The 24,924-nt window shown below is 30.7% G+C and overlaps 1 protein-coding gene across 2 annotated transcripts in view; it reads left to right on the plus strand.

Annotated features, from left to right (window-relative positions):
- Window positions 1–24,924, plus strand: part of TECRL (trans-2,3-enoyl-CoA reductase like) — a 98,126-nt gene that overhangs the window by 1,042 nt on the left and 72,160 nt on the right. The gene's annotated exons all lie outside the window — the stretch shown is intronic.

The raw sequence follows: 24,924 nt of genomic DNA on the forward strand, positions 1-24,924 counted from the left end.
ATATTCATATGACAGATGTTTCACCAAGGAAAGATAAAATATATACCTCCTGGCTCACACAAACATATGTGTACATTGTAGGTATATATGTGCATGTGTAATATTTCAAACATTTTTGGTCTTTCAATAGTTTAAAAGATACTAGTAGTTTAATTTATCATGAGAAAGATTGATATTTTTAATAAAATATATCTTCATTTATTTTTCTTTACTGACAAGTTAAATAAGATTTTTTGCTGTTCTAAAAATAAAATTCAACCACTTATACTATTTAACTATGCTCTAGCTATGTTTCTAGATAATAGAGGAAGTATTTATGGTTTTTAATTGCCAAGAAGATATAACGTACTTTTATAATTAGTAATTATAACACTATGACAAGACTATGATTTGGGTAATACTAACTTTTATTTATAAATTAAATTAAAGTGAAAGAAATTTTACAAGTTTATACTGGACATAAGTGGAATGTGCAAGATTCAAAATCATTCTATGCAACTCTAAATTGTATTATTTTTCTATAATACCACTGAGGCCATATAAAATAATAAATATATATTATGTATAAGAAATTTTAACTTACAAATTACATGCTTGGTATAATTTACCTCTAGTTTAGTATCTCCATAAAATTTTTAGATTTTTTGTGTCATATGAAGACAAAAAAATAAAATTCTCATCCAGAAGTTGCTAATATTTATAATATCTCACTATCAAAAATTCAAAAGATTTAAGAAAACTCAGTTAAACCAAGAGAAACAAGGCAATGAATGGAATGGACATTAAATTGGTCAAGGATTTATAAAGACCAAGATTCTTAAATGAGACTGGTTTTGTATCCTCTCTAATGTGTGTGTGTAAGCTTTGACACAAAATATACCTTAAAGTAATGAGAAACTAATGGGCTTCTAATTATTTTCTTCAAATATTTAAAATTGTATTATTGAGATTTTATTTAAAGCTAAGACATGGAGTTATACATTTTTATGTTAACTAAATTACAAAATAATAATAATAATATGCATGCATAAAGCCAGTACTCTGTAGAGATAAAGATTTTACTCCGGAATCTCACATTTGAACTCTAAGAGGACTGTTTTGGCTTTTTTTTTTTTTTTTTTTTTTAATCTCCAGTGGCAAATGTTTAGGGAAACTGAGTAGGCTAGATAGTGATTAATTTTGGATTCCTCATCAGGCTTTATTACACAATCAACGCCATATGATGTGCAACTTACTATATCCAAATCTGTGTCTTGTCAGTAGAATTGGATTTTGTTTTGTCATGCTTTTCTTTTGCAATTTGATAAATCATCTCATAATGACAGTAAGACATTCAAAGAAAAATCTGGATTGATTTCTTTTTTTTTCTTTTTTTTTTTTGTCTTCATGATTCCTAGTAATTTAAGTTTGTAAACATGGGAAAGACTGATTTCGTTTGTTTAAGATGTTGTTCTTTTCTTAGACAAATTAACAGCTATATTAATAGTAAGGTTATGTTAAGTGCCTTTTATTGTACTTGACTCTATTATACAAAGAAGTGTTGCTAATGACTTAGTAGTACCTATCTTTCAGTAAGTATTGTCTTATATAGTCATAAAAATTGAAGGCCATGTACTTTGGAATTAAGCACATATAGACTGAATCCATGCTACAACAATTATATTTATCAAAGCTCAGTATAGTCACCGAATTGCTGATCACCAGGCATTTTATTTGGAATATAGGTTAATAAAATCGATTTTGTAAGTTTATGGTGAAGAGTAAGAATAAGATATGTAACATGCTGAGAATAGTGACTTGAACATAATAGGGACAAATATTTTTTTTTTTAGGTTTAATAATCGCTTCAAGAGATAAATTTCATGTGCATAAAAATCCAAGAAAATATAATCGATGAACCTTCTGATAGTGGCAGAGAATTTAAATTTGATTTCTTGAGAATTATTCATTGACATAATTTGTTATACTACTTAGGTTGGATATGAATTTTCAGTTATCTTGAGTCAGATGTACCTTTGTAATGTATGCTGAGCTCTAATAGAAATTATATTTGCATCTAGATATTATAACTTTAATTTTAGAATGGACAAAACATGTATTCAAGATATTCCTGAGACAAAAACATTGAGAGAATTCCTGAGATTAAAGAAAGTATATTGAAGCATGTTCTTTTACACACACACACACACACACACACACACACACACCCTAAATAAAACACTATGGACTTCAGTTATCTTCTCTAGATTTTGTCCAATTGCTCTCATTACTTTTATTATATTTATTTTATCTGTCCACATTTTTCTCTTCACATTTCATCATAAACTTACTCCATTCAGACATTTGCCTCCATCACGTCTCAGAACATGAACTTGCTGAGGTCACCAGTGAGGCAGTAGTAAATATCTTGCTAATTCAAAGATCAGTTCTCATATTTTATCTTATTCTGTATATTAGCAACACTCACCACTATTAAGCACATCCTCCTTAAAACACCTTTGCTATTTGAGTTGTGAATAATACTAAACACATTTTTTTTTTTTTTTTCAAAGCTACTTTAGTGGCTTCTCCCTTTCCTCTTGCTGCTTCTTCATTATCTGACTTACTGGGTGTGGAATGTCACCAACTCAGTCATCAGAACTTCTCCCCATCTTTACTCATTTACCTTACTGAGTTCCATAGCTTTAAATATAGTCCGCCTACTGATGACTCATCAACATGTAACTGTAGTTTATCTTCTTCCCCTGAAGGGGCAATTCCATTTACCTAAGTACCTATGTATGTATCCATCTATGTATCTATGTACCTATTTGCCTATTTGGATATTTATTAGGTACCTTAAACTTAGTATATTTAAAACCGAATACTTAGTCTTCCTCTAAAAATTCCCCATAGGGTTTTCCAGGTCAATAAGCAGAACTACATCCTTCAAATAGTTCAAGACAAACACTTAGAAGCATCACAATTTATCTTCTAATCTCAGAACCCACGGACAATCCATCTTCATGATGATACCTACACATAGATACAGACCCTGATAAACTTTAACCATGTCTACCGCCGGGACTCCTAAATCTTTCCTGTTTTTGTGCTTAGAGCCTTCAACATATTCCCGACATAGCAACAGATCGAGCCTGTTAAATTGTATCATAATATCTTTCACTACTCAAAACTAGTCAATGTCCTTCTTTAGGTCTTAATTGTCACTTCTTTCTTTAGGACTTCCTTACTAACTAGTAAAAATGACAAAATCTGGCAATATTTTCTATTACCCTTCATTGTTCTGTTTCTTTACTAATACTTATTTCCTTTTTTGTTTTTTTTTTATTTGGTCTACCCTTGGTATGCCAGTTTCACAAAACCAGGGATTTGATTTTTTTTTTTCACTCCCATATCTCCAACATTTAGAACAGTGCTTTGCACAAGAAAACATTTAACCAATATGTATTTAATATCTTGATGCCTCTTTAAGATATATGTGGATTTTACAATGCACTCATGTTCATCACTGGTAGCTTTGGGGTAGAGGAGTATGTTATTTGAAAATACTTTTTGGTGTTTTCTAAATCAAATTATTGCTGGAATAAATGTCAATATAGCCAGTGGAAAAGTATGTTTAATTAATCCATTCTACTGAATGCCCAATTTCTTCTGGGCTTGTTCCCAAAAATGATTTCTAGAATTTAACTTTGTATTAGTGTATAATTTCCTAACAATCATGTTCTGATTACAAAATCTAACAAGCTTTTCATAAAAAAGACAATACAGATGGGGATATTTAACTAATTTAGCTATTTCCTATAAATGATTAAACTAATATCACTAATCAAGAATTATATGGGCCTTTTGAGCCACATTTCTCTTGTTCAGGCCCGCTTCCATGTCTGGAATTACACTTTTTCTTCTAATAAAATTTTTCTTTTCTATTGTAAAAGAAAAGAAGAATATGATAAAGAGCAGATTTAAAATGTATTCTTTAATATTCTTAAGTATTTTTTGGAAATTGAAATACATATTGGAAATATAAATTTTAAAAATTTAACAATGAATTATTTATAGTTGCTAACTATCCCTGTTTCATTTCTATTTTGTAAAATGTCAGAAACTTATCTTGTAATAAGTTTATGATTCAAGACCACAGCAAGAACTCTGAAAGCTAGAGGTGATAAACATTTCCAATATCATCCCATTCTTTTTCATTTAATCTTTTCTCTAAGGAACTTGACCTCAAGAACCATCTTTCTCTTATGGTTTAATTTGCTCTATGTCAAAACTCTCAAAAGCTTTTTAAAGATTTCTTACAAATAAAATAAAGTATTAAATATTTCTCCAATGTTTCTAATGGTAAAAATACCAGTTTACCAGAAAACAGTTGAGAGAATTATGGGGTAGTAAGGCTGCATAAAATTGCATTTTTAATACTTTAGTTAGAAATTTGGAGAATTCTCAATTTTTAACATTGACATTGCTACTTTTCATATTTTATCTTAGGAAAGCAACTGAGCATATTTAAGCTTCAATTTGTTCATCTGTAAAACGAGAATGGCACCTGCTTTAAAATGGCCTCTTGATAGTTTTCAGAATTCCATGTATATGTAAATGACATTATTTTCTTTTTCTTCAATTACTCTTTTTCTTGTATGTAAAATGTAGCACAATGTCTATACATAATTAGTTATCTGTAAATGAATGCAATATTTTATATAGTGCTAATATATTGGAAATATTATTATTCCACTGAAGTGAGAAAGTAATTGAATTAATACTTCTCTATTATGACTATAAGAATTAAAACATTTTTTTTTCTTTTCTGTCTTTTTTTAATTAAAATTATTGTGGGGTGACATTGGTTAATAAAATTGCATATATCTCAAATGTACAGTTCAATAATATATCATATATGTATTGTATTGTGTGTTTTCTACCTAAAATTAAATTTCCTTCTGTCATCATATGTTTGATGGCCAGGTAAACCCCTATCTACCTCCCCTTTCCCCATTTCCTCTGGTAACCACTAATCCTCTGTTCGTGTCCATGAGTCTCTGTTTATCTGTCATGTTTGTTTGTTGTTTTCAGCTTTATAGCCCACATATAAGTAAAATCATATGAATTGTATAAGCACATCTGCTTATTGACTTAGATATGTAGGTCCATTCCTAGTTCTCTCCCAGGATGGAAGTTAGCACAGCGTCTAGAGTAGATGGGACCGTCTCAGGATGCCTGCTGCCTAGGTCAGGTGGGTGCTCCCCCACAATTGGTCCCCCCACCCTCTCTCAGTGGTCCTTTCATGGTCTTGGCCGGGCAAGGGCCGGTGCTCAGGACTTTTATTTGTTCCTCTGTGTCCACCTCTCTCCTGTTTCCCTCTGTCTCTGTCTGTCTCTCGGATGGACTTAGTCCACGCTCCCACCTCTCAGACGATTTTTACCCTGTGTATCCTGAAAGGCCGGAAGCTTTAATAAAAACCCAAAGATGCTAATTGTTAGAGGTGAAACTTACATGTTTTCTCAAATGGCAGTATTTCATCTTTTCTTGTGGCTGAGTAATATTCTGTTGTGTTTATGTACACCGCTTCTTTATCCAATCATCTATCAAAAACTACTCGATTGTTTCCATGTTTCAGCTACCATGAATAATGCTGCAATGAAATTGGGGTGCATATATATTTATAAATAATGTTTTCAAGTTTTTTGGGTAAATCTTTAGAAGAGGGATTGCTGGGTGTATGGTAATTATATTCTTAGTTTTTTGAGTAAACTCCATCCTGGTTTCCATTGTGGCTGTACAAATTTTAAATTCCTACCAGTATTGGACAAGTGTTCCTTTTTTCTCACAACCTCTTCAGCACTTGTTATTACTTATTCTGTTGATGATAGTCATTCTAACAGGTGTGAGATGATATCTCATTGTGGTTTTGATTTGCATTTCTCTAATAGCTAGTGATGTTGAGCATCTTTTCATATTGTCTGTTGGCCATTTGTATGTCTTCTTGAGAGAAGTGTCTGTCCAGGTCTTTTGCTCAATTTTAATTGGATTGTTTGCTTTATTATTGTTGAGTTGTAAGAGTTCTTCACATATTTTGGATATTAGGCCCTTATCAAAGGCGTTGTTTACAAATATCTTTTCCCATTCTGACAGTTGCCTCTGTCTTGTTGATGGTTTCTTTTGCTGTACAGAGCTTTTTAATTTAATATAGTCCCATTTATTTACTTCTGTTTTTACTTCCCTTGTTATTTAGGTCAAGTTCATAAAATCCTCTTTAAATCCAAAGTCTATGAGTTTAGCACCTACATTTTCTTCAATGTTATTTACTGTTTCAGGTTTTATATATAGTTATCTGATACATTTCAAGTTAATTTTGGTGTATGGTGACTGAGAGCAGTCTAGTCTCATTCTTTTGCATGTGGCTTTCCAATTTTCCCAGCAGCATTTATTAAAGAGGTTTTCTTTTTTTCACTATGTTTTTGGCTTCTTTGTCAAAAATTATTTGCCCACATATGCGGGGGTTTAATTCTGGATTCTCATTTCTGTTGGTCTACGTGTGTGTTTTTCTGACAATATCATGCCGTTTGATTATTGTTGTTTTGTGGTATGATCTGAAGTCAGGGAGAGTGATACCTCCAGCCTTGTTCTTTTAGGAATTCTTGGCTATTTGGGATCTTTTGTGCTTCCGTACAAATCTGATGAGTTTTGTTCTATTTCTTTAAGGAACGTCATTGAGATTTTGATGGGGATTGCATTAAGTCTGTATAATACTTTGGGTAATAAGGTGATTTTAAGTATGTTAACTCTTTTAATCTATAAATAAGAAATATCTTTTCATTTCTTTACATCTTCTTCAATTTCTGTTAATAATGTCCTACAGTTTTCAGTGTATAGATCCTTCATATGCTTGTTTATGTTTTGCCTAGATATTTTATTCTTCATGTTGCAATTGCAAAAGCAATTGTTTCTTTCATTTCTTTTTCTAAAAATTTGTTGTTAGTATGTAGGAATGTTATGGATTTTTGCACGTTGATTTTGTATCCTGAGACTTTACTGTATTTGTTTATTGTTACTAACAGTTTTTTAGGGTTTTATATACAGAGAATGCTAACATCTGCGAAAAGTGACAATTTGACTTCTTCATTTCCAGTTGGGTGCCTTTAATTTCTTACTCATGCCTAATTGCTCTAGCTAGCACTTCCAACACTGCATTGAATAACAAGTGGTGATAGGGAATAGCCTTATCTTGTTCCTGATCTTAGAGGGAAAAATTTTAGTTTTTCACCATTAAGTATGATGTTAGCTGAGGGTTTGTCATATATGGCTTTATTGTATTGAAATACTTTTCTTCTATACTAATTTTATTAAATGTTTTAATTATAAATGGATGCTGTATCTTTTCAAATGTTTTTCTTCATCTATTGATATGATCATATAATTTTTCCCTTATTTGTTTATGTGGTGCATCACAGTAATTGATTTGAATATGTTAAACCATCCCTGTGACCTTAGAATGAAGCCCACTTGATCATGATGCATAATTTTTTTAATGTATTGTTTTATTCAATTTTCTAGTATTTTTAAAGTATTTTTGCATCTATAGTCATCAGAGATATTGGTCTATAGTTTTTTGTTTGTTTGTTTTTTCTGTGTGCATGTGTGTTATCGTCATCAAATTTTGGTATCAGGGTAACATTGATTGCATAAATGAGTTAGGAAGTATCGACTCTTCTTCAATGTTTTTGGAAATGTTTGAGAAGAACAAGTATTAAATCTTTGAATGTTTGGTAGCATTCACTAGTGAAGCCATCTGGTCCTGGACTTTTACTTTTGGGAAGTTTTTGTTGATTGTTTCAATTTCCTTACTGTTGATCAGTCTATTTAGATTTTCCATTTCTTCATGATTCAGTCTAGGAAGGTTGTATATTTCTAGGAACCTGTCCATTTCTTCTAAGTTATTGAATTTGGTGGCATGTAACCTTTCATAGTATTCTTGTATGATACTTTGTATTTCAGTGGTATCTGTTCTAAGTTCTCCTCTTTCATTTCTGATTTTATTTATTTATGTCTTTTCCCTTTTTCTTAGTCAATTCTATTAATCTTTGTCAATTTTATTACTCTTAAAGAATCAGGTGTTTGTTGCATTAATGTTTTCTATTGTCTCTTTGTTTTCAATTTCATTTAATTCTTCTCTATTTTATATTATTTCCTTCTTTCTGCTGACTTTAGTCTTAATTTGTCCTTTTCCCAGTTTTTGAAGATGTAATGTTAGGTTCTTTATTTGCATTTTTCTTGTTTCTTGAGATAGGCCTGTAATGGTATGATCTTTCCTCTTATTATCACCTTTGCTGCATCCCAAAAGTTTTGATATGTGGTTTTTTCATTCTTATTTGTTTCTATGTATCTCTTGATCTCTCCTTTTATTTCTCCTATGATCCAGTCATTGTCCAGTAACATCTTGTTTAATCGCCACATATTTCTGATTCTTCTTGTTTTTTTTGTTTTTTTGTTTTTTTGTTTTTTTTTTTGCAGTTGGTTTTTACTTCAAACCATTATGTTCAGAGAATATACTTAGTATTATTTAAATTTTCTTATTTTTTGGGTTAATTTTGTTTCCCAATATGTGGTCTATCATTGAGAATGTTCCATGTGCACTAGAGAAAAATGTGTAATCTGGTGTTTTGGGATGAAAGTCTCTATAAATATCAATTATGTTCAATTGATCTAATGTGTCATTTAAGGTTGATATTTCCACACTGATTTTCTATTTGGATGATCTATACGTAGCTGACAGTTGGGTATTTAGGTCCCCTATTATCATTATATTTTTGTTAGTTTCTCTCATTAGTTTTGTTAGTAGTTGCTTTGTATTTTTTGGTGCTCCGTGATTGGGAGCATATATAGTTAGTAAATGTTAGATCTTCTTGATGTATTGTTCATTTTATCATTATGAAATGTCCATCTTTTTCTCCTGTTACCTTTTTTTAATCTTGAAATATATTTAATCAGATATTAGTACACCACACTAACTTGTCTCTGAATGCCATTTGCTAGGAGTATCATTTTGCACCATTTCACATTGAGTCTATATTCGTCTTTTGAACTGAGATGTGTCTCCTGAGTGTAGTATATGGTTGGGTTTTGTATTTTGACCCAATCTGTTACTCTGTGCTTTTTGATTGGTGAGTTCAGGCCATTTATATTTAGGGTGATTATTGATATATGAGTATTTCCTATAGCCATTTTATCTTTTTTTCATTCATAGCTCGTCGTCTCCATTGTTTCTTTGTTCTTGTGCTTCTATTATTTGAATTTGGTGGTGTTTTATGGTTTTCCCCTCTGTTCCTTCTTATTTTATGTTATGTGTTTCAATTCTGGATTTATTTATTTATTTACTTTTTGGTGTATGTGTGGTTACCATTATGTTTATGTAAAGGAAAATTTTGTATATACAGTAGACCTTATTCTTCTGCTTGTGTCTTATTTTCATTCCCCTTTACAGATTTTGATCTTTATTCCCTCCTCTTTTCTGTTTTTTTTTTTTTTTGTCCTAAATTATCCTTATTTATGCTATGAGTTCATTTCTAGGTTATAATAGCTATTGTCTTTTCAAAATGTTTTTTGGCCTTTAACTATTATGTAATATTTAAGTTTATAACATCCTCTTCTTTATCGGGTTGCACTTTTCTGTTTTGTCTGTCTGTTAGTCTTCTTACCCAGTTTTGTATATACATATATATTTTTTGTCCTTTTGTTTCAGGTAGAATGACCTCCTTCAGTATTTCTTATAATGCAGGCCTGTGGTGTAAAATTCCCTTAGCTTTTTCATGTCTGAAAAGGTCTTTATTTCTCCTTCATATTTATAAGAGAACTTTACTGGATATATTATTCTTGGCTGGTAATTTCTCTCTTTCAATAGTTTCAATATTTGGTTTTACTACCTTGCAGCTTGTAAAGTTTGTGTTGAAAAGTCCAATGATAATCTAAAGAGTTTTCTTTTATACATTATCATCTTTTTTTCTGACTACCCTGAGAATTCTTTCTTTGTCACCTATTTTGAGATTTTAATATAATGTTTCTTGGAGAAGGAAGGCTTCTTTAGGTTAAGATAATTAGGTGTTCTGTTTGCTTCTTGATTTTGAAGATCCAGTTCTTTTCATAGGTTTGGGAAATTCTTAAAAACTAATTGTTCGAATATGTTCTCTGTTCCCTTCTGGTATATCTATTTTTCTTATGTTGTCTTTTCTGATGGTTTCAGATAGTTCTTGTAGAGTTCTTTCATTTTACTTTTCACTCTGAAGTCTTTTCTGTGTCATTTCCAGATTTTTATCTTTGATATCACTAATTCTTTTCTCCGTCTGGTGAGCTTTATTTCCTAAGCTTGCTATTTCATTCTTCATCTCTTTTAATGAGTTCATTTCCAAAAATTTTATTTGTTTTTTTTGGAGTTTCAATATCTTTGGTAAAGTATTCCTGTTGTGCATTAATTTTGTGCCTAAGTTCATTGAAGAGATTTTTGTGGCTAAGTTCATTGAACAGAATTTTCTTGCATCTTGTTGAGTTTTTTTTTTTTTTTCTCCAGAAGTGCAATCTTGAGTTCTCTGTCATTTAAATCACATATTTCTATACCTTTAAGTTTATTTTCTGGAGAATTTTCATTTCCTTTCTGAGCTGCCTTATCACCTTGGCTGTTCATGGTGTTTGGTAGATTATTTCTTCCCCTAGGCATTGATGGACATGTATTCTGCTTTAAAAAAATGTTTTATTATTATTTAGATTGAATTCTCTTTAGCAGTTTGATTAGAAGCTATTACCCTTAAAAAGCTTTCAATTGATTAAGATTAAGTACTACCTACAAGAATATTTTACAGAAGAGAGGAAAAGGAGAAGAGTGGGACAAAGGAGCCTGTTCTAGAATTCTGTCCCTGTATCTTATTCAGATTAACATTGCACTGGTGTTTTTTGGTACATATTACTGGTGGCCTAACAAATAACCATCAAAATAATTACCTAACTTGTTGCTGTATTCTTAGGTATACTTAAATATAACACACTTTTTTAATGTTTCTTTCATCTTAGTGCTCAAAGTTTTCTAGTGACAACCTTCTTGGAACTATTCCTCATAAAATTAGAATTTAGCAAATGAGTAACAATATAAGACAACATTAAGAAATAAAAATTTTATTGCTCTATATTTTTAATTATCTAAAGACTTTAGGGAGAGGCCTGAAGGGGCAATATTGTAGCAAGTGGATACTAATATTTGTATTACATTAAAATTGTTAATAGCCTCAAACCTCTTTTCTGGTCACAAATCTATGGTCCCTGAGACCTTAAGTTTGCATTATTAAAAGCATAAGAATAATGATATTTATATTTTTGCTAGACTTTGTTTAATGGCAACATCTAATCTCAACACAGCCCTAAATTAAACATAAATAATAGTGATCTTAGATTAATGTATATTAAATTGCATCTTACTTTTTGCTGTGAAAATTATGCTGTTTGCATGGCTACATGATAAGAGCTTAAAGGTTTATTGGAAACCATTGCTTGAAGCTATCACCCTTAAAAAGCTTTCAGCTAATTAAGATTAAGTACTACCTACAAGAATATCTTACAGGGACAGAATTCTAGAACAGCCTCCTTTATCACTTCTCTTTTTCTTCTCTTCTGTTTTTTTATTTGTTTGTTTGTTTGTTTGTTTTATTCATTAAAGATTACCAATCTTCTAGTTGGTAGGCACTGTAATAGACCCTGGGAACAGTAACAAGGCAACCAAACCAAACCAAACCAAACCAAAACTAAAACCAAAACCAAACCAAACCAAACCAAACCAAACCAAATCAAATCAAATCAAATCAAATCAAATCAAATCAAATCAAATCAAATGCACTCCTTTCTCTTTAGATATTCATGATATTATGATAGAGAATGACATGGGAATAGTCCAGCACAAGATATTATAACAAAAGCTAAAGTAGAAGTATGAATAAAGTGCTGCTACTCCAGATGAATCATTTTCTTTTCTACTGAAGCAACTGAAAGTGGCTTTAGAAATCTCTTCCAATTATAAATAGTCCCAGAACAGAGGATCATCATAAGAATAACTCGAACAATAAAGGGTAATCTCTTAAAGCAGAAGTTATCTCCTCTAAATGCCTTGCATCCTTGGCCTTCCAGGCTTTAACTGAAGGCACACTGCTATAGAGACACCTCTGCAGAATTTAAGAAGGAAGGAGAAGATGGATTCTTTACCCATTTAAGAGTTTCATTGTGAAAACTTGTCAGGCTCCATATCATTAGTATATTATATTTAACTAGTAGATTTTTAAACTGACAGTCATCAAATAATTTTCAATCCCTGTTGATCTACTGAGATTGAACTGAGTAACCTGAGCCCACCAGTCTGTCTCCACATAAAGCCTATGAATGTCAGAGTTATTTCTTTTCTTATGAGAAGTTCATTCTCTTTTAGACAAGTTTATTTTGAACTTCCAAGTACATCTATATAAAGAATATTTTATTTGAGAATTGATCTTTCTCTTCATTCAAGGAATGCTGTACCTCTGCTTTCTTATAAACTCATCATTCTAACATCATTTTGTAAAGGGTGCATTATTACCTGTCCTTTTTCATTATTGTAGTTTGTTTTTTCAGTCCACACTTTTAACTGCCTCCAAAATAAATATTTTATATTACTTCATGTTTAGATATTTCTAACTTTGTAATTATTGGTTATTTGATTTTTTAAAATCAAAGTGTAATATTATTAGTAATTTCTTTTAGCACATTTGATGAATTACTGGCTGTCTAATGGAGTCCTTTATTTATCTATACTGGTCTGTGTGTCATTGAATATAGATTTATTATCCGCCTCTCATAAACTTCATTTATAATAGTTATAATCCAAAATTAATTTAATCAGGACTTTAAAACAGAATCCAGAGGCAGTCATTCAAATGATGCACTCCTTTTTTTTTTTTTTTTTTATAGATAGGAAAATCTCAAAAAGCTATCACTCAAAAATTCCTGAGAAACCATTTTTATCATAAAGCTATTTTTATGTAGATTTTTTAACTTTAGACATAAGAACATAAACAGCAAGAATAACCATAACTCCTGAGCTGTTGATTTTTAAAATAATATCTAGTTCATTTCAAAATGGGAAGAAAAAAATCAGGTTTTTATAACTATAATAAATAGATTTATGAATTACTAATTTGTTTTTACTTTTTCATCAGCATTCTGGCATTGTATAGACATATTGTCTTCTTAGGCCTTTATTGCTAAATAGAATCTCTTTTACTTAAAGGTCCATGTATATCATAATTTAAGTAAGTAAGTACAATTTGGTTAATGTACTGCCGGAGCCAGCCGGCTAAAGTCGAACAGCACCTAAAAGAGGAGGGTGAAGCCTAAGGAAAAAAAAAGAAGACAGAAAAGTTCTCTGGCAGGGCATACAGTCTCACTGCTGCAGCCCCCAGTTTATTTTGCAACTCATATTTATACCTTACTGAGTGGATAAGAAGCAAAACACCTCTAAATAACAACCAATCACGGAAACTCAGTAGCTATTCAAAAAACATTCTGTTCCCCGCCCCCACACAAGGTGCACTTCCTCCTGAGTCAGCAGACTACACAGCTGACTGACTGCAAAAACATCCTTAACAAACAATTTTGTTTTCCTCAAAATGGCTCCTGACAATGTACCTAGTTTTCCAGCTAACTTTTTTGGGAGTTATATTATGCTATAACTAAAAAAAAATCTGGACTCAACGTTTAGCTTTGCTTCTGCACACAGACACTCATTTCCACTGTACCTGATTATGTCACTTTTAATTACTCACACCGCTCATCATCTAATCAATTCTAAAAGGATATGCCAATGTGTAGAATTCCAGAATACATAATGCATATATAATGGAATGAACAATTTTTTTTCAGAGCTGCCCATGCTGCTGCCCCATGGTTATTCATTTCAGAAGTTGAAGAGGGCAGCACTCAGCAAGCAATTGCAAAATGATCAAAGTGTCCTCTTCAATCAAGAATTCACACAAGGAGCTATTTCTTCAATGAGCTTGTAAAAGAGTCTCACCTTAGTTTATCAAACTGCTGACTCTTTAGAATCTCACCCTGTTTGTACCACATCCAATCAATCAGTAAATCATTTTATTCTATACTAAACTGTTATTCTATTCTGAACTGTTAGCATCCTACTTTAAATAAACATCACCTCTAACATATGGACTGATCTACATGAGTCTTCACTGATCACCCACAGTGTATACAGCAAAACAGAATACATATACTATTGTTTCTAGCAGGTGCAGTTACAGACCACATAGGTTCCACAATATCACCAAGTAAAACAGAATTTGGAATTTGTTATTACAGCTGAAATGGTTTTGTTATTGCACTATCATTTTATTGTCACCTAGAATCGGTTTAATTCTGAGATCAATTCTTTTAAAATCTGTTATGTCATTCCTCTGATGAAAATCTCTAATAGCTACGTATTTCACTTAGAAGAAAATCCAGTCTGCTCTCTCATACTCTTAAAGGTTATGCATTGTCTCTGCACCTTCATCTCATTGATAATATCTTTAATCACAATGTCCCTATCTCCTCTGCACCAAACACACCAGCCTGTTTGCCATTCCTCACTCTTGATATGATCCTTCACGGTCTCTGCCCTTGATGATTTCTCTGTCTGAAAGAATTCACTTCAGGATATCTGCATAATGTTCTTTTTAGAACTTATCACTGTCAGATATATTACATATATATTAGTTAGTTGTCTGTCTCATTCTTCTAGAATATTAGTTCATTGTGTGCCTTTGTGCCAGAATATTTTAGAAAGTGGATTTAGGTACAAGATTACCTGTGTTTAACCCAGCTTTGCTGCTTATTGACTGTGTGACAGGGTCAAGTCCTCATAACATTTAAGCACATCAGTTTCTGCACTACTGACTGTGATAATAATAGTACCTAACTCTTTGGGTTGTTAGAAGTTTTAAATGAGTTAACTACTTAAAAGAGTACCTGGTACTGGTACATAGAAGACACTATCCATGTGCTGGTTATTATATGTTGAAACAGAGTAAGACTCTGCGCGCGCGCACGCGTGTGTGTGTGTTTCCTCACTCTTGTGAGCCTGACACATAGTGAAATTACTGCTCCATGGTATTTTTTAACAAAACAAAAAATTCTCATACATATTTATCATATCATATTAATTTAGCTTGGATATTTTAGGTAATGATTGATTTGTATTTTATTAACAACAATCAAGTTTATGTTAAGATTTACAATATACCATCATATATATATATATATATATATATATATATATATATTATAAGCAGCAAGGCACAGTTAGAACTACTAGCATTATTCTTAATTATCTCAACAACTTAAAATAAAACCGGGACAAATAATTTAATTTTAACACAAAACTAGCTAGCAAATTCATTTCAGTGATAAAAAAATAATTTATATCAAAGTAATAGAAAATAATATATAGCATCAAAACTCCCTTAACTTACAGGGTTCAATAACATTCAGTTTCTTTATCAGTCTTTGTAGTTATATTGGTACACTTGATGTTCAGACAGAAGAGATAGAACTCCTTATAAGTATCATATTTTTACTGCTGTTTCTTGGTATATTTATTAATAATATTCTTTTACACTTACAATTGTCTAAATTGAAACTATAATTTTTATCGTTACCTTTTTACATTTAAGTCTGTGAGATGAGTGCACTCTAGAAGCCTGTGTCTTATACAAGTACTGAAGATCAATATTTCTACTTTTGAAAAAGACAGATAAAAGTTATTTTTAAAAATACTAGCTGCACAACAATGAGTACAATGATGCTGATACAATGCCTGATTGTTTACCATTTCAGGACCATGAGGAGCAGAGGCTAAGCTGCCTGTCATATCCAATAGGGAAGGAATTTTTATTATTGTTTGCAATTATGATTTTATGTACACTATACATAGTAGGTCATGTTGGTGATGGAGGTGACTTTATAATTTATGTAACAAAACAGTTTATCTTATTTTTATTTAATATTTGATGAGCTATTTTTATTTCTGTCATGTACCCAGGAAACTAATGTTTTGGTCAAGGATGCAAAGCATATACCTTGTGTAAAGGACAGAAAATGAATTAAATTTTATGTCCTATCCTACCATACTGAAGGAAACTGAATTTTCTGGATACAGTACACACACACACACACACACATTCTATATATGTAATATATATAGGATGCATATATGTAACATGTATACATACACACGTGTGTAGCACATACACACATATAATATATACATATGTAATGTTTGAAATGTACATTATATGTAAAATTTTATCTATATATTTATACCTACCAAGAGAGTAAAATAACATGCACAACATATTCTTAAGATGCAGAAAATAGATGGGAATAATACCTGGTTTTACAGTTTTCTAGAATATTATCAATAATAAAAAATTTTGAACATTTTTGGAGACTCTGACTTTATGATCCTTAAAATCATTATTGGTTCTCCAAACACCAATAGGTAGGAAGTGGGCTCTAGGAAGCAGACCTTGTCTTTTAGTTCATAGGTCTCTAGGTTAGATAGGTATATAATACCTCATATCATTCAGACACCTTGCACTTTGAGATTGATATAGTGACTAAAAGAAAATTTGTACTGCTTCCATGAAGATATGGTATGTGTATTCTGAAAAAGTAAAGGATAGACGACCAAATGTTTGATGATCAGAAGCGTAGATTCTGGTAAATATTAGTGTTATTTACCCAGATTGTTTTTGCTGGTTCTCGCACAGAAACAACGCAGTTCCTACTGTCTGAGGTAACTTGTTTTGTGCTTTGAAATATGGGTGAAAGGAACATATTTATTTTCTGAGAGAAGCTTTAAGAACCTAATCTAATCTCATCACCTTTATTAAAAAAAAAAATAAAAAGAACAAAAAACAAACAAACAAAAAAAACCTGCCTTGAAAACAAGCAATATTCCATATGATGACAGTCTTTTTATTATATATAGATCCTTAAGGGAGGAAAATGCGAGTAGATCTACCAGCCAATCTGAGATACATAAAAAAGTCAGCATATGTTGTTTAAACCCTTGAAATTTGTGACCTAAACTAGATTGTTCTGACACATACATTCCTTGAAACTTGAATTAGGTAACATTCATGATTTTGTTAGTTCATTATTAAAGATAGTTCTAGCATTAGAAAAAGATAACAAAGAGAAAGCAGAAATAGCAGTTTCCTATATTATTGTCAAATTTTTTCTATTAAACTTTATACATATCAATGTTATTAATCTTTCATTTAAAACTGTAAGGCAGGACTGTATCTAACTAAAATGCTTCTTCATTGCAAAGTAAAGCATGAACAAAATGAAAAAGGTAACCTATGAAATAGATGAAAATATTGGTAAATTACATATCTGAAAAGAGGTGACTATCCAATTATATATAGGGGACTCATACAAATAACTCAATAGCAAAAAACAAACAAACAAAAACAAAAACCCAAATAACCCAATTAAAAAATGCTCAAAGAACCTAAACAGACATTTTTTTCTAAAGAAGACATACAAATTAACTTCAGGTACATAAGAAATTGCTCAGCGCCATTAATCATCAGGGAAATGCAACTCCAAACTGCAATGAGATATCGACTTACACCTATTAGGATGACTATTATCAAAAAGAGAAGGGATAACAAATGCTGGCAGAGATATAAAGAAAAGAAAACTCTTGAAATCTGTTGCTGAGAATGGAAAACAGCATGGTGGTTCCTCAAGACATTAAAAATGGAAGTCCATATAATCCAGCTATCCCATTTGTGAGCATATATACAAAGAAAGTAAAATCATTATTTCAAAGAAATATCTATACTCCCACATTCATAGTAGCATTATTCATAACATACAAGATATGGAAACAACCTAAATGTCCATCAACAGATGACTAGATAAAGTGCGGTGTACATATATGATGGAACATTATTCATCCATAAAAAAGAAGGAAAATTTGCAACAATATGCATGACATGGAGGACATTATGCTAAGTGAAATAAGCTAGACAAAGACAAATACTGTATAGTATTACTAATACATGGAATTAAAAAAAAAAAAGTCAATCCAAAGAAATAGAAAGTAGAAAAGTGGTTGCCAGGGCCTGGGGGGTAGGGAAAATAAGGAGAGTTTGGTAAAGGATACACATTTCCAGTGTATGCATAAGTTCAGAAAATGTATAACATGCTGACTACAGGTGATAACACTGTATTGTATAACTGAAATTTGCTGAGTGAAACTTAAATGTTCTCACCAAAAATGAATAAAAAAGGCATATATGAGAAATATTGAGTGTGGATGGAACTCTTTCATAATGTATATGAATATTAAATTATCATGTTGTATACTTTACATATCTTATCATTTTGTTAATTATACTTCCATAAAGCTAATTTTTTAAAAAAAATCAAATTATTTAACAAACAAAAAAATCCTATAAAGCAGATTTATAAAATCTCTTATTTATTTAAGATAATTAAGTTAATTGACTATATTAGGTATTCAATCTATTTATCTCTTCAACAAATGTTTAATGATTGTCTAGCATATACTAGGATTTCTGGTAGGTGATAATGAATAAAATAGACAGCAGAAGTCGGCTAATTCTAAATAAATAAGGTTGAATCAAAAGAACTCTCACATTTCTCAGATAATTAAGTTGGATTATCAAGATTCTGGTTTAAAAAACTGTTTGAATATTGGTGTCATTACGAGTAGAAGCAGTTCTTAGCTTAATATATAGTATTTAGTTCTGGCAGTTTAAATTTGTAATCACTGTGAAACATCCATGCAGATATGTTCAAGATCAGGTTGTATATGTAAGTTTGTAGCTATGAAAATTAGTCGATGCTGGAGACAGACAACAGAGAGTATGAAAATATATGGCATTCAAAATCATGGGAAAGAATGAGATCAGCTTTCTAGATAAATAATGACTTACTTTTCACACAGGATCATAAAGGTAGTGTAATGTAGTTGTCGAAGGTTCATGGCTCATTTAACCATCAAACAATTTTTCAGAATTTCAGACACATTAAATAATAAAATATCATTGTTCTCTAAAATAAAAAAAAATACTCTGAATTTGTTCAATTGTTGAGGATCACTTCTTCCATGAACATGCAATAGACATGGTATAATTTGAAAAGTAATGCAATCATTTTCAGTAGCTGGCACTATGTAGTAGCATTTATGAAACCCATGAGCTAATGGTGCAGAAATAATTGTAGCATCTCCATCTGTCATTTGATATTAAACAATTCATTAATAATATACACTTTCTGAAGTTGTTTTTTTTCCTATTTTTTTTGTTTGAAACTCATTTTATATTCTACACATTAAATTATAAATATATATATAACATAAATCTTGAAGTAGGTAAAAAAATGTATGAGCACCATTTCAAAATTTGAAGCAATCTCTGACATTTTGGAAGTCGCTTTAAATCTATACATATCAAGGGTGTAGAATATGAGAACCCTCACATCAATAAATTTAATCCAGTTATCTAAATATAAATCTTTTCAATTTTTTTTGAATATGGACAATATTCAGTGATGGTTCTGCTCTGAGCTGTCTTTATTATGAAATCAGGTAGATGAAGCAGTTCCTGTCATTGTTATTGTATATTTCCAAGTAGAGTGAACAGAGAGGTGGTAACTTAATCAGTCTGGGCTACTGTAATGAACCATCATAGGCTGGGCAGCTTATACACAGAAGAAATTTATTTCTCAAAGTTCTTGAGGCTGGACGTACAAGATCACAGTGCAATCATGGTGGGATCCTGGAGAGAACCTTATATCGGTTTGTAGACAGCCATTTTCTCCCTGTATCTAGCAGGCTAAATAGTTCTCTGGAGTCTTTTTTATAATGACACTAATTCTATCATAAGGGCTTCATCTTCTTGATTTAATTACTTCCCCAAGACCCCACCTCCTAATACTATCACATTGTGTGGTAAGATTTCAACATATGAATTTCCAAGGATATGAACATTCATTCCATAACAGATGGTTGAACTCTAAACGCTTCTGCTTGGATGTTAAACACGTTGCTTCCTCTCACACCTCACTGATCAATCAAGTCACATGACCAAGCCCAAGTTTAACATGGTGGAAATAGAATAAATTCCCTCTGGGAGACCCACCCAAGGAGGGAAAACATATGTTTTGAACACTATAAATGTACCAGAGTAAGCAAAGACTCTTCACCAAAGATATTTACTTCAAAATGTATGTGCTAAAGTCATTCACTTTAATCATCAATGGAGCCTCGATTTTTTATTCTAATTCTATTAACTTAATTTGTTTAGTTGGAACACTCCTAGCTGCCTAATTCTAAGCCAGAAAGATAAGTCAGACTTGTAGCAAGCAAGAGCAGAGACAAGTTTAAGAAATAAGAAACAGTAGCTTCCAGAACACATACTTATGGTAGAAGTCAGTAGGTCCCAGACAAATATGTGAAAACTCATAAAGCCTTTAGAAGCCTAAGGCTTGAAATGGACACACTGCTTCTTCTGCCCACATTCTACCATCCAAAGTAAGCCAAAGAACTAAGTCCAACATCAGCCAGCACCACTTCCTAGAAAAGTGGAGATGCCAAAATAATCTTTTTTGGCTACAGATCTTTAATTTCCTTGAATTATCAGGGGAATAAACCACACATTTAAAAATTTTACACATAATATTTTTTTGTATGTGTGTATGTTTGATGAAATTCAATTTAATTGCACTATACATTTTACAAAAGCAAATATTAAATATCTTGAATACTAATGTTAAATAGCTAATATTTGTGAATTACAAATAGTTTCAGAGTTATTATAAAACTAAAAACATGACACATTTCATAGTGGTACCATGTTAGTTTCATTACTATATATAAAATCTGAAACTTGAGTTGAATTTTTTAAAGCAAATCAACATATTTCTTAAAACATATCGGTAGAAGAATGGGTAAACAAAGTAATTACATATGAGTTAACCTCTCAAGTGGTTTAAAAACTTGATGTAAATTTTAAAAAATTAACAATCCTCCTCCAAAACTTGTTTTTAATTTGCACAACGAAATGATTGAGCTACACTCAAGTGGTACTTAACAACAGGGATACCTTCTAAGAAATGTGTCATTAGGTGATTTCATCGTTGTGTGAACATCATAGAGCATACTTAAAAAACTAGGTGATATAGCCTACCACACACCTGAGCTATATTGTATAAGTTATTGCCCTTAGGGTAAAAGGCTGTATTAGTACAACACTGAACCAAACAACATGATATTAAATCAAGCACAAGAGGAAATGATTTGATCAAGAGACTAGGTAAACATGAGATGTATGACACTGCTGCTGGCATAACAAGACACACTGTTTTATGGCAATTTTTTTTTTATAAATAGAAAGAATATACTCTAAAATAATGATAAAAGTGTAGTACATGTAGTAGATACATATACCAATAACATTGTTATTATCAAGTATTATATATTATATATAATTATATATACTATATACTATGTTTTATACCATTGGCAGCACAATAGGTTCGTTTATGCCAGCATCACCACAAACACATGAATTTGTTGCACCATGATGTTAGGAAGATACTATCTTACTAGATGATAGAATTTTTTAAAACTCTATTATGTTATGAGTCTACCATCTATGTGGTTTGTCATTGATCGAAACAACACTATAGGGCGCATGACTATGTATTTCTTTCCTTTTTCTCCTATAAATGACTAACATTTTTAATAGTACTTTTCTGTTTGATAGCAAACTACTCAAAAACTTACTAGATTAAAACAAAAACCATTTATTTATCTCATTATTCTGGGCTCACCCAAGTACTTGCAGCCAGCTGGCAAGTTGCTGGGTGACTCTGATTGGGGAGTTAGTAAGAGGAACAGAGCCAACAGATTCATGGGCCTGTTATCAATTGGGACACTATCTCAGGCCCTCTTACACTTATTGATCAAGGATGTTATCAGAAGAGTAGAAATACATAGTCTATCGACTCAGATTTGTAACTTGCACTTTCAAGACATTTTTGATTAAAGCAAATCAAAAGGCTAGCCTAAACTTAAGGTCTAGGGGAAAAAAATTTACCTCTTGATGAGAGAATCTGCAAAATACTGTGGCTAGTTTTGCAATCATCACAGTAGTATAGGATAGGATAAAATGAGGTACATTAATTACTCATAATAGTCTATATACAAACATATACACAAAACAGATTGATAGACAATACTGTCACACCACAATTACTTTACTATTCCTCTCAAATCCTACTAATATTATTATTATTATTTATCATCTATTATTTTCACTATATTTGAGTTTTTATTCAAAATATATTGTGAAAATACTAATTGAAGGTATGTATAAATATTATCCTTTCTTTTTACAGTTGAAGACAAGTAACGTGGCAAATGCCCCTGTCATTGTCACAGTAAACAATAAATAGAAACCAATTATATTTTAATCAACTTTTCAATGGAATTATAAATCTTTACTTATTCTAAAAAAGCTTTTTTTTTTTTCCTGGTAATCACTATGCAATTATATCTCTTAATATAAACCCTGAAAAAGTTACTGATTATAATTAAGGAAATTCAAATAAGTTTAAAATTTATTACACAGATATTTTCTCTTTCCAGTTTCATCTGCATTTAAATTTAAATGAACTATAGTATTAATGCAGAATTTTTGTATTTAAGAAAATATCACTTTTTTTCAACAAAATAATTATAAATTAACTTGGAGTATGCACACATACAGGTAATTTTTTTTCCCTATGATTATGAAGCTAAATGATTAATCAATGGATAATAGTCTTATCCATTTACTTTCTTCACCTAGAAGCATATAATAATATAATAATTTTCATATAATAATACCTGTGACTATTTGGAAAAGAAAGTGACTACCATTTGATTACTAGTGTTTTTCTCAGAGTTAATATTCTTTTATTTGAAATGGTGTAAAAACAGACTATTTCATTTAAATATGGCTTGGGCTTCATAAATTATTTCAGTAATACCACATTATATGTAGACTTTCCTGACTGTGAGGATTCTTTTCTTAGTGTCACAGATTTGCAATAGGAAATTATAATTAAAGATATGTAAAAAGTAATCACAAGTGTTAATTTCACTTGGCTTTATTTTATTCTTAAAAAAATGCTTTAAATTCTATGGTCTTTATGATCTTATCCTGTCTTAATCTGAATTGTAAAAATATTCCAGAAAGAGTATTTACCATTAAAAATTTCTTTCTTAAAATCTGTATTTTCTAATTTATAAAACATTTCTTTTTTTTGTATTTTGTTAGAAATCAAACTTGAATTTCCAATTATAATTTAAAAAATATTTTCAATGTTATAATTCCATATATATCTACATTTATTACAAAATTAATCATATCCTTGCTCTACTCCTAAATGAAACTTACACATAATTTACTGGGAATAAAAGTATTTATATAAAAGCCCATTATTGTACCACATGTTATTCGATCATCTATCAAAAGGCACTTTCATTGTTTTCATGTCTTGGCCATTGTGAATAATGCTGCAGTAAACATCAGGATGCATATATCTTTATAGATAAATATTTTCAAGTTTTGGGGGTAAATATCCAAAAGAGTAATTGCTGGGTCATTTAGTAATTTTATTCTTAATTTTTTGAGGACACTCTATCTTGCTTTCCATATAGTGGCTGTATAAATTTGCATTCCTACCAGCAGTGTATAGGGCTCCTTTTTTTTTTACTATAACCTCACCAACACTTGTTATTACTTATCCTGTTGGTAATAACCATTTTAACTGGTGTGAGGTGGTATCTCTTTGTGATTTCGATTTGCAGTTCCCTAATAGCTACTGAAGTTAAACATCTTTTCACAATAAATTTAATTTTAAAAATAATGAATACATTTTTAAAATTTTCTATGGTGAATATTTTAAAGGAATTAATTTATATATTAATGCTTATTTTATTTTTGAACTGAAAAAATAATAACCAAATGTGCAATTGCTACATATAAACTTTTGTTATGATACAAAATGTCTGAAATATGTGTTTATAGATATATATAATTTTGAACATAACAAAGAACTAATTTTAAATAATTCATTATGGTATATAAAGAAATAAAATCGATATGATACAATTTTGCTATTTCTTAGTGAACAAAATCCAGTTAAATTTAAGATATTTAAACTTTATTAATACTGATTTTTTTCACAACCATAGTGTAGTGTCAATTTTATTCACAGTGAAAATTCTTGATATTCTATAAAATAGCATAAATATTCTGAATTTACAAAAAATAATGTGTATAAATGGCTTATTTATATTTTAGGTACAACTTAAAGATTACTTACTAGTAAATATTATTTCCTTACTCAGGAAACTTTCTTCTATTCTAAGTAAAATATTTGCAACTTTATATTCTATTTTCTAATGTAAAACATTCTAACGAAAATTCTCAGGTGTATTTTTCCCACTTTCTTGGATTAATCAATCTAAGATATGATTCTCTAGGCTGGTTTAGTTCTCTTGTGTCTCCAAAAAAAACAGGAAAAAAAGCTCTTTCCACTTAGAAATTGTGCACTGAATATTTTGTTTGTGTATGTGTCTGTGTGTGTGTGTTTTCACACATGTATAGTTAATTATTTCTGTTCTATTTAGTTTCTATTCTGTTTCTGTGTGTTTATTGGTAGAACATTTCTTTTCTTCACAATCTTTACTGACAATTTTTGGATTGCACCTTGCAATTTCACTATCAAATGAATTTCAAGTGGTTGTTGTTTGTCCTACCATTTAATTTTCAT

Source organism: Rousettus aegyptiacus, unplaced genomic scaffold (genome assembly GCF_014176215.1).
Source record: "Rousettus aegyptiacus isolate mRouAeg1 unplaced genomic scaffold, mRouAeg1.p scaffold_m13_p_10, whole genome shotgun sequence".
Taxonomy (NCBI): domain Eukaryota; kingdom Metazoa; phylum Chordata; class Mammalia; order Chiroptera; family Pteropodidae; genus Rousettus; species Rousettus aegyptiacus.